Source organism: Haemaphysalis longicornis, unplaced genomic scaffold, assembly GCF_048455015.1.
Source record: "Haemaphysalis longicornis isolate Haplotype H1 unplaced genomic scaffold, Haemaphysalis longicornis Haplotype H1 scaffold_7, whole genome shotgun sequence".
Classification (NCBI taxonomy): Eukaryota; Metazoa; Arthropoda; class Arachnida; order Ixodida; family Ixodidae; genus Haemaphysalis; species Haemaphysalis longicornis.
Window position 1 is genome coordinate 48,612,059 of NW_027526422.1, and position 10,016 is coordinate 48,622,074.

Genomic DNA, 10,016 nt, shown 5'->3' on the forward strand with positions numbered 1-10,016 from the left:
TGTTTGCCTGCGTGGATTTGACGCACGGTGCTTTTGTGCGCGCGCGCGCGTGTGTGCGTGTGCGTGTGCGCGTGCGCGTGCGCGTGCGCGTGTGCGTGTGCGTGTGTGTGTGTGTGTGTGTGTGTGTGTGTGTGTGTGTGTGTGCGCGTGCGCGTGCGCGTGCGCGTGCGTGTGCGTGTGCGTGCGTGCGTGCGTGCGTGCGTGCGTGTGCACGCGCGCGCGCGCGCGCGCGTATGCGTGTGCGCGTGTGTTTGCGTATGTCTGCGGGGAATAATTTTTTTATCCGGCCGTTCTGTTTGTGAAAAGCCCACAAACAGTGAATGGTGAATGCTTGGACGCTGAACAAAACACAAAACAGTCAATCTAGATGTAGATGACGATGATAATAACTTCGTTTGTTAATACATTTTTATTCGCTTTTGAGTAGCAACAACTTACGACAACAAAAGACGTTGCTCGCATCAAGAAAATATACTGCCATTATATATATGTTTGCTATTATCAACTTTAACAAAATACTATAATGGCGTTTGCCTAGTTTGCTTCAGGGGTGATGATGAAGGAAGAAAGTAACTGCTAAAACTCTATGACTGCTAGATAGCCAACTGTAGTAATAAGTCTAGTCTAGGCTAGCATATATGCAGTCATTGTTATTCGCCCCGAGCGCGAACACAGTCGGCCCCTGGCGGCGGCGGGACGAACCGCTCCTAGTGTGGATGGCGCTCTCGCGTCGTCTGCTTTTTCACGTTGCGTGCGGCGCAAGACGCGTGCTGCACACGACAAAACAACCAATATGTGTACTCGTGTGGCGGTAAGCAATGACATAGTAACCTCTGCGTGCTCGTTTCCTCTAGAAACGCAAGAATCAGCGGCCGTTGCGGGTTAATGCGCTGGTTTAGTTCCACGAAACATCTTCGCCGTGGTCACCGCTTGAGTGTGAAACGTGTTATAAACATTGCTTCCACACATTGCACTTTTCTTATTGTTAAGTGCAGTCGTCTGCCGTTTCGGGAACGTCGAAGGGTGCTTTTGGAAGGTGGCGTGGCGATTATTTAAAGGATAAAAGTTTAGTACGCGAAACGGGTAAGAAGCGACAACACCTGTGCATACGCGTGGAAATTCCACACCCTTGTAAAATTGCGCCGTGTCCTTATAGAAAGAAGAAACAAACAAAAACATTTACACTGCACACGACCCGTGCGCTATCGCCCATACATTACCGGACACGTATTTTACACCCGCAAGCGTCTGTGTGATCGTGTCCTTCCCGTACCTTTTTTAAAATAAATACCATTTTTGGACAGTCGTTGGTTATACTCAGGAGGAGGAATAGACATTTATTCAACTGTATCGAGTTGCTAATTTTACATATTATTTAAAATACGTTTCTATGCATGCGCAAGAGTATTTAGGGGGAATGTTTCGGTAAAATTAAGCAGTTGTGAGTCTGCGTCAGTCATGTGGCATTTCGTAAGTCATTTTCATATACATCATTTTCAAATCCGACATGAATCACCTTGTCCAGAAACGTGTCTCACTCAGCATAACCAAATGCCTAATTTGGTCACGTCTTAACCTCTTAAGGTGGACCTAAGTTTAAAGAAAGAGAAGAAAACGCGTAATATATAATGCACGTTGTTGCCCACATGTGTGTGGGGTGTGTGCCATGACTCGCTGTTTTTTTTAATTTTTTCCCACAATGGTTGCTTTCAATACAATTTTGAAAAAGGCGTCCCACAATTCCTGGACAATCTCGGACCAAAGGGGGGTTAATCAATTTGGAAAATACGTGTACTGCTTTTTCACCGCTACAGAACACGACGCCTAATGTAGTTTCGATTGTAAATAATACTGATAACCATAGTTTGGCTTTTCGCGCGTGTTACATGCGTTCTCTTCTCGCTGCTCTTGCAACGTTGGCAGGACCCCCCCCCCCCCTCCCCCTTCCCGAAAAAAAAAATGAAATGCGCAGAATTTCATTTTTTAACCAATCCTCAAGAATTAAATGCCAAGACAAAGGCGATATTCAGTTTACAAAACAAAGTAGTTACCGGGAACCCGTTACGCTGATTTGCAACGAGAAATAAAAAGGAAATGTTTTACTACATCTGCAACAGCGCAACTTCATTTATTGCGCCTTTAGGGTTCGTAAGCGACCTTATACGCAAGAATGCAAACACGTCTCGCTGTTGCAGGTACCTGTTAGATCTTAAAAGGAACGCAAATCGTCAACAGAGCAGCCGTCACAGAAAATTTGCGCTCACTGTGAGGTCCCAGAAGCTTGGTTTGCACACTGTAAGCCTGCTTGTCACTTTGCGAAAACCTAGCTAAACATGAGATGTTGATTGTACTGCGTGCGTTGACAATTCAATTCGCAAGTTCACTTGCGACGAAAGCCGTAAATGAGTGATCCGAAACCGTTATTCATGAAACCTTCCTTCAGAGTCGCTAAAATTTCATTTAAAAGACCAGTTAGAGCGGTTACATTTATATCTCTGCGCTGATCAAAATTCAGTAATTTTATGTTGCCTTTTGAACACACAAAAAATATCGTAAGCTCTTAGAAGGAATTTCGGGGTAGTTAAGTAGTGTTACAATTTCAGAGCATCCCACAAATGCAAGAATGCGTCATGCTACCAGTGAAAGCGACTGAGATTGCGTTGTAAACTGAATTTCAGAGATCGAGGCTTCCTGATTTGTTTCTATTTATGCTTTTATTGAAGGCTCAAAGCCATAGTCTGGAAAGATCGAGCTTGCTACGAGCCATAGCGTACAAGTTCATTGTCACAATTACGGCCATTCTGAGATTCCCGATGAGTCGTCGCGTTTTTTGGCGTAATAATGAAAACTGACTGCCGCTTCCATGCTATACATTGAACGTTGAGTAACCGAACTACAGCATACCACTCTTGTTTGCACCTGTCGCGCGCACATACGGCGAGAAAAAGGCACGAAGCGCGCCCATAGTGTGCATTCTTACGGGCCGCTCAGCGGAGCATCCACACTAGCAGCGCGACGCTGTCGCCACCTACATGTCGAGCTCGCGGCGAATAGGTGCGCAAGAAAGGACGTGGTTTGTTCGTTGTGCGTGGTTTTGGTGGTTTGTTTTCGATTTGCTGGTGTTACGTGAATTACTACGTGCTCCTCCTGCCGTAATATTACGTGTTAGTGCTCTTGTGCCACCTGAAACATCGTGAGTGCTGGCAAAGCGTCTGTGTCGTCGCCGTACTGCGCTGCTGTAGCAAACGCACATCGAGGTCGCCATTTGACAAAATACCTGACAAGTTGTGCGTGCCTACGTGAATCAAGAGTCTCTACTGCAAGTTCCAGTCTGTCGACGCGACGTGGGAAAAATGCTGCGTGTTCTGCCGTAAGTGATTGTTTATCGTGGTGCATGTTAAAATTTTATTACGCGTTGCCGCAGTGCTGTTTTGTTAAACGTGTTGAGTATATTCCTTGGTGTTCGGCTCGCCGCTCTTCTTTTATTGTAAATTACCGGCTGCGTCGGCGCGGTCATAATGAGCTTCCAGAAGCGGCGGCCAGTATGCTGTGTGAGTGATCGACCCCCTTGCCATTGCCGGCAACGAAAATATTATGCTGACGGCCCAGCGGCCGCCGCTTGGCTTGGGTGGATTCGACGCTAAAGCTTGTTGCATGAAAAAAAAGAAAAAAAAAGAAAAAGACAACTGCGTTAATGGTTGTAAAACAAAACGCCCACTCCCCGATTTTTTTTTTTTAGGAGGCAGTAGACCCACAGTATATTTTTTTACAGGACGTAGGCAGCTTAGCATTGTTCTAACGGGTTGTTTTCGTTAACGGGTAAAGAAATGCAAGGAGGCTGCATTACATTTGTAGTTATAATACGTAAGAGTTGCATATACGTTGAATTTTCGACATTTAAGCATTGCTAGCAACTTTATAAGTAGTACCACATGCACAAGGTCTTTAGGCAGTGAACATTTGACCAGATAGTTGTTTAGACGTCGCACCTTGAAAACATGCTGTTCCAGCCTGCATTGCTGGTGCAGTCACAGGGCAGCTTTCACTGTTTTAATGCAAGAAATTTTTCCACCTTCCTAAGCTCATCCAGCATCGTCATGATCAGACAGAAATTCTTGTTTGGTGTGACATTATTTGTAGCTGGCTTGCATAAATTGTGTTGACCGTAACATGTTGACCATGGGTTAAACGTGTTGATTCTTACAAATATGCATGTGATGGGGATACAATCACGGTGCGAAAAAGATTAAACAGGGCGTGGGCTTGCCACCGTGCTCCTTCGCCATCCTGTTTTTTCGTTTCGTCAGCATTTCAACTTGCCTACCCCTTGGAGGTATTGGCACGCCGAGACGTTCACCATGTGCCTCGGAGAGAATTGTAATGGCGCCATGAAGACAAAATACAAGTTTGTGTTATTCGAAAGATTTCGTGTGGTATGGTGCCCCCAGCACTTGTCCAAATGCAAACGATGCTTTATTCACTCAGAAATTCATTAATTGAAGCTAAAATTTTGGTTTTCCCGCTAAATCGTGCATTTTCAGGGTCTGCATCACAGGAACCGACCGCTCTGCAGCCGATTGGGAAACCTTCTTTACCGTTAGTTAACCTAGATGGTGCCACCATACCGTGGCAAGCCACTTTCTGCTTTTGTTTTGTTTTTACCGTATTTAAACGTGGCTTGTTTTTGTTCAGCGAGAAAATAATCGTTTCGTGAAACATAGTGCTCGCTCCACAAATATGGTCACGTAAGACACTGTTGCTTGTGTCAATTGGCCATTGTTGTCCGAGACAACCCCAAAGCCCCGCAGTCCTGTGCAGCTAAACCAAGCATAGTGCGCGCAGTACCAACAGCAGTACGCATCGGTACTTCTATGCTTACGTGTGCTTTCCTAACCTTTACTGTTGGCCCCACCATTCTTACTACTGTAAAAAGAATGTGCCCTAAATTTAAGCGCAAATAGTTCGTTCGGCAAGCTTATAGCCTCTGCCTAATTTGTGTTTGCTGTTGCCGCCCTCCGCTAACTGCAGAGCTGGCTGGTATGACATAAGTTCTGTTGCGGGAAATGAGCTAGTGGGTCGCATGGCCATTTCCTTTGTTCCTAATTTGTAGCTTATTTGAGTGGAGTTTGTGTTAAAAATGGTGTCAGCATGATTCTAGCAACGGAATCCTTTGAATGAACCAAACTTGTGTTTTCTCTTCATGGCTCCTTTAAAAGCCGTAACCAGGTTTCGTACCCTCTGGACCAGAGAATATGCTTGCACAGTGGAAATCTGGGGCCACAGATTTCTACCACCTAGGGATATTTAATAGGCTTAGTTTAACATTAATTCAGTGTAAGGATGCTTCTGTTCCTTTAAAGTATGGCTGAAAGCCTTGTAAGGATTGTAATGTATGTACAGTGCTCACGGATTGAAACGCGACACTGCAAGCGCGTGGCCTGCGCTACATGCAGCGCCGCCAGTGGACGCCCGTGGAAGCTAGGTGTTGCATTGTGGTATACCACGAGGATGAGAGTGTTTTGACCATAAGCTTGCTGCTTCCGGTTGCCAATAAGCGGGGCAGTGGTTCCCCGCAGCGACAGCGGTGCGCTGTCAGCGACAGCGGCGTCCATGGACGGCGCTGCATGTATTGGCGGCCACGCGCTCGCAGTGTTGCGTTTCAATCAGTGAGCACTGTACTTATTTTTTAGCTTGAAAGAACTGAAGGTGCCTTTTTTGCACCTACAAAAAAGAAATTCTGTCATGCCCTGTCAGAGCGAGTATTTCACGGCATTATACCGCATATTTATGGCTTGTTTACTACTTGAACTTCCATTTTTTACAGGGCCAGGTGTTTGACATGGAGGATGTACGTTGTGAGCTACCAGAAGAATTGGCTGCCTCCTGTTTCTATCCTGCACGACCTGTAAGTGGAGTTCATTACGGCTGTGAAATGCATGAAAATCACCATTTTGAAGGCTGAGAGAACATGAAAACATAGAAAACCATTGTGGCATTCTTGTGGTACCTTAGTGATATTAAGACATAAGAACATTGCAGAGATGGGGCAAAAAATAAGGAACAGATGAGGGTGAGAAACTTCCTGGTACCTTTCTTATTTTTTTTGTCGCATCAGGGCTGCGTCCTTGCTCCATGAATTAATTAATAACGACTTTGTCACCCTTGTTCACTGTGGTAGTTGCGTGGTACCCACAGACAGTGTGTGGGGATTTTTCTTCTACCGCCTATTACAGATGAACTAGATCTTTAGACTTCTACTCAAAAGTCATATTATGGATTACATTACATGAGTGAAACAATTCCATGCACCCAGAAATAGAATTTAGGTGAATTCACTTCAATGCCCTAGATGCAACTTGTGCCTAGCAGTGAAAAGGGTGTATTGCGTGCCTTTTTGCCACTGTGTTTCATGTAGTGTAATGAGTCTCACTGGCCATCGTAGCCCCCCCCCCCCCCTTCCCCCGAACAGCTATTTACTCTAGCAAATATAATGATGGTCCTAATTGTAGAAGGGTACCCTCCGCGGTGGCTCAGTGGCTAAGGCGTTGCGCTGCTGAGCACGAGGTCGCGGGTTCGATTCCCGGCCGCGGCGGCTGCTTTTCTGATGGAGGCGAAAAGCAAAAACGCCCGTGTGTACGAGATTTCGGCGCACGATAAAGATCCCCAGGTGGTCAAAATTAATCCGGAGCCCTCCACTACGGCGCACCTCATCGCCTGCGTTGCGTCGGCGCGTTAAACCCTACAATCAATCAATTGTAGAAGGGTACTCAGCAATTGAAGAAAGAGCTGTGGGGGGTTCTGGTTTGTGTATCAGACTTTGTTTGGAATATTGTTATGTAGCCACGGATAATGCAGGGTTTTTGTAAAAATATAGATTATCGGAGCAAACTTGTGCTCCGCAGTAAACATAAAAAAACACAAACCTCGAAGGAGTCAGCAAAGGGACGTGCATGGATGAGCGTTGGCGAATTGAATGCTGCAGGGTTTCTTTTGCACTCATTCATTTAGATCGAGAACATTTTCAATAAAAAACAGGAAAAGCTAGGATAGGGATCGCAAAGCAACACCCTTTCCATATCAAACAGGACTGCTGGTGCAGCATACAAAGGAAAAAGGGGAAAAAGACGGTTCCCTTAAAAAAAGATAAGATTGCAGGGTGTGGCCAGGTGCTTGTAACAAAACATTTTGTAAACAAATCAAATGGCGTGGTTGGGGGCAATATTATGATGTTTATAGTAGGAAAAACCTGCATTATTTCCGAACAGTATGAATCCTCTGTGTGCAAACATATGCAAAAATGCTTGTGTGTTTTTAGCATTTGAGTGCATGTTACAGAGTAGTCGGCTCAAGTTACTGCGGTAGCTTTCCTCATTGCTGGTAAGCATAAACCCTGAAATTAAATTTGCTGTATTCGACCGCTTTAACCCTTTCACTGTCACTGATGTCCTGGTTTGTCTTCGAATTTCTCCTCCACGGTGTCACTGACATACCGGTGCGTTTTCTGTTGTGCGTTGAAAAATTCGTGCCATGGTGCAAAGTTGGCGCACCTGCACTGTTTGTGCTATCTGTCAAATCTTTCTGGTAGCTTGTATTTTCACAAAGTACAGAGCGACCACGCCCAGCTTTCGCTGCTTGGGGGTCACTCCGTGCACTGTACATCTGTTGGGATGAGTGACCACGTGGCACGCGTGCAATGATGGGTGCAAGTGTGCTATCCACCATGTTTTTCTAGGGTTGTTTTTTATTTCTGTTCCTGTGTCTGCTACCCATCGACACAAGGAAATATAAGAAGTGAGGAGCCAACCTAGAGGTTGGTCAGTTCATGGTGATGTACATTTTGCTTTTTGTAAGCAAGCACAGACAAACAAACTAGACAATGCAAGTGCTGTCTCGTAAACGAAATGCACAATAAAACTGCTGCCTTTATAGGTTCCAAAGAACGCGTAGACACAAGCAACTACTAATGATGACGACTGATCAATGCCTGTCTTAGCATGTTCATGCAATTTTATGTTGCCTTCCCTGCCCCCCCCCCCATATTGCTTTGTTCCCACAGTGCTGCTGCAATAATCTCATCTCAAATGTTCTTGCGAGGCTGTATAAATGCCCGTCATGAGGCCATGAATCTAAACAGTACTTAGTTCTGGGTTGTGTTGCCTATGTAACAGTATGTCATATTTGATGTTCGTAAGCTCATTAGTTAATTTATGTGGTCTAAATTTTGTGGCTAATTTTGCAACCTAGAAGTTGTACCTTCTCTTTCAGGATACTTGGTTCAGTTTTGTATGGGAGCACTCCTTTATATTTATAAGCATAACCAGCAAATGTTTGAGACGTGTTTGTTTAAACCCCTTCATATGCTATCAATGCGTTTGTCATTTCAGGTTCAAGCGTGGCAGTGGCTATCCCGTCCTGTGAGGGGTGAAGATGAGGCGGCACCTGGTGTGGCAGGCGGCAGCAGCACGTATGGATCCAACCTGAATAAAATAGTCAGGTTTGCAAGAGTCGTGTGATTCATGTGATTTTCGTCAGCTTGCTCTTACAGAAACAGCTGCAGCATGAAACAGTGACTGTGGAGCTGGCTGACATTTTCTACATGCAGCTGGCTGTTGGGCGCTGTTATTTGACAGCATGCAAAGGGCACTCAAAAGGTGGAAGCTTGTGGGATACTTAGAGGACGGAAACATAAAGGATTCTTGGAGGATGCAGAAAGTCGGTGGCGAAATTTCAATACAGGGGACACACAAGGGACGAATGCGGTCTGTTGCCTTCAAGACATATAGGGGACACACAAAGGCCGTATGGTGTCTGTGTTGCCTTTGGGAGATAGACTGGACGCATGGAGGACGGAAACACACGGGACACTTGGAGTACGCAGAAAGTCGGTGGCGAAATTCCAACACAGAGGAAACACACAGGACGCACGCAGTCTGTTTCCTTCGGGACGCAGACTGTCTTTTGACTGGACATAGAAATTTTCATAAGGGATATCACTGGAATCCAATGATCCCTGTCGGGAATGTACGCTCGCTCTCGTTAAACAGATCCACGGATGGGAACCTCAGAGAAAAGGGTTATCGATGCCTAAGACGGGGTAATGCGAGCTTCCCCGTCTGCGACCAAGGCAACGTAGAACCCGCGATTCGTTCTGCAAACGCCCAGCGACTTTTTGCCGGAAGGCGCGCGCTGCGCCAAATGAGGGGGCATATTGAATGACGCACTTTATTTTAATGGGGCCCCCTTTTAGGCAGGAACGTGCGGTAGTCGGCGGTGCGTTTCGAGGTAAAGGAGAATTAAAATAATAAGGATAACAAAAAGGATAACCAGCGCAGCTGGTCTCGGAGCCGGCAGCCGTCGCGGCGCGGGGACTTCATCCATCAGGAACAAAACAAGGTGGAAGTTATGTTCGGCTCCGCCTCGCGGCACAAGGGGAGGACAAAAAAACGAAACGAGTAGGCCTAGCTAAAGGCCCTCATTAATTTCCCATCACGCATCCCACGCGCTCAGTATACCTAGCCGGCGGCGGCGTCGGTCCAGAATACGCGTTGCCTGTTTCTCCCCCACGGATGCATATTCGCCGAGGGACCACCTTGAAATTACTTTGTTCGCCGTAGAGTGTATACACCGAAGCTGTGGGCGTTGTGGCTGTTTTGCTTTTGCTAGCGTCGCTAAATGGCTCGGCCTGTCGACATTACTCGCCCCCTATCGCTCTGTGGGAGGGGAGAAGAGATAATTACGCCCCGGATGACACCGTCGTCGGAGTCACGGTCGCCGGGTCACGCTGTTGTTGCAAAAAACAACGACGCCTACCCACCCGCGCCCGCGAACAACAGCCTCCGCCAGATGTTCTCCTTCCGAGAAGGATAGCTAGACGCCGCCCCCACCACGCGTAACGTCACACGTCGCGGCGACGGCACGCATGACATTGCACGAGCGCGCTCGCGACGATGCTGCGACTCCACGCCCGCAGCGTCAAGGGGCGTTCTTGCCTCCTTACCGAGAATAACGCCGTATGG

The 10,016-nt window shown here is 46.6% G+C and overlaps 1 long non-coding RNA gene across 1 annotated transcript; it reads left to right on the plus strand.

The window, feature by feature from the left end:
• Nucleotides 1-3,056: 3,056 nt before the first annotated feature.
• LOC144145545 (uncharacterized) lies at nt 3,057-8,505 on the plus strand. The gene is made up of 3 exons (XR_013317526.1): nt 3,057-3,370; nt 5,825-5,905; nt 8,385-8,505. It is a non-coding gene; the product is annotated as an uncharacterized LOC144145545 (long non-coding RNA).
• Nucleotides 8,506-10,016: the final 1,511 nt, after the last annotated feature.